Source organism: Bubalus kerabau, chromosome 5 (assembly GCF_029407905.1).
Source record: "Bubalus kerabau isolate K-KA32 ecotype Philippines breed swamp buffalo chromosome 5, PCC_UOA_SB_1v2, whole genome shotgun sequence".
Classification (NCBI taxonomy): Eukaryota; Metazoa; Chordata; class Mammalia; order Artiodactyla; family Bovidae; genus Bubalus; species Bubalus kerabau.
This window is the reverse complement of record NC_073628.1, coordinates 11,222,856-11,224,225: the sequence shown is the minus strand read 5'-3', so window position 1 is coordinate 11,224,225 and position 1,370 is coordinate 11,222,856.

The following is a 1,370-nucleotide window of genomic DNA, read 5'->3' as shown; positions in this document are numbered from 1 at the left end:
GAAACTTTTTGCTTATGCTGCAGCAGCAAACAGCATCCCAGCCCTTAGGGGCTGGAAGCGGCAGGGTTTCTCTCTCATGTCCCTGTCTGCTGAGCGAAGAGCCGCTCTCAGGGACAGCCTGCCTCCAGACAGTGACTCAGTGATCCAGGCTGCTTCCATCCTGTGGTTCTTCCATCCTGACATTCCTCTCTCCAAGCACAGAGAGTAGAAAACCAACCACCACTGACTGACTGTCTCAGACTGGGAATGGCACGCCTCAACTCCTTGTGTAGCACATTGGCCAGAACTGGCCACATGGCCCTAACTGCAAGAGAGGCTGGGAAAAGTAAAAGACTCATAAGCACTCACTGAGTGCCTTCTGTACACCCAGCTATGCGCTAAGCACTTAAATATCGTCTTTTCGGAATCCTCAGGTATGAATTCTACCACGACCTCATCAGGCAGCTAAAGAAACAGGCTTGGAGGAGCTGAGTCCCAGAGCACAGGTCCCAGAAAATCAGGTGTGTGGAGAGTCAAAACCAGCTCTCTGTGCATCCAGAGGGCTTCCTCTCGCCCCCTGTCCTCGGTGTCTTGCTGTTCACTGGCAAGAATCTCTCTGTCCCACTGGAAAACTGGGGCTGGGTTCTTATTTTCTGCTCCATCTCATTTCGTCCTCCTCAGGAGTCATGAATTTTTAAATCCTGTGCAAGATCAACCAGTTCCCCCAGAGGAGACAGCAAAAGAACAGAACAGGCAGAAACAGAACAGCCATCAAATATGCTCGGCAGAGTTCTTTCAGGAAGCATCTACTGGGGGTGCAAATGAACTACAGGAAGTTGTGCTAGCTTGGTGGGAGGTGGGGGGAGAGCGCTCAGACCAGTAAGAGAATCCTTTGCTTTTAGGAAAAACAGAGAGGGAGAGGGGTTGGGCTTAGGTCACTAGACTCAGCTATTTCAGTGTCTGTGGTGACGGCTAAGTGAGCAAAGCCTCCAGGGCATGTTTCAAAGGTGGAGGTTTTAGGACCCTAGGCCTGGGCACCTCTTCTGCCTCACTTAAGCAGCAGCCTTCCCAGAGGCCCAAGTCACAGTGCAGAGACTAGAAATGGGCAAAATCGATAGTGAAACCTGAAGTCATCCTGGCCTGGCTACTGGCCTGATCCCTGGACCCAGTGTGTATACCCGCAATACTCCCAGCCCCCATCACTCACCAGCTCCACCATGCGGGTCACACTAAGCCCCTTTTCTTGCAGTCCTCATTTCATTCCCACAACAGCCCAGGGAACAGGTAGCATCCTGCTGTCACAGGGAGGAAAGTTGTCCTTGATGAGGCTGGGATCAAAATGCAGGTTGGTGAGGCCCCAAACCCAGGGCTCCTATCCTAACACCAGGCCG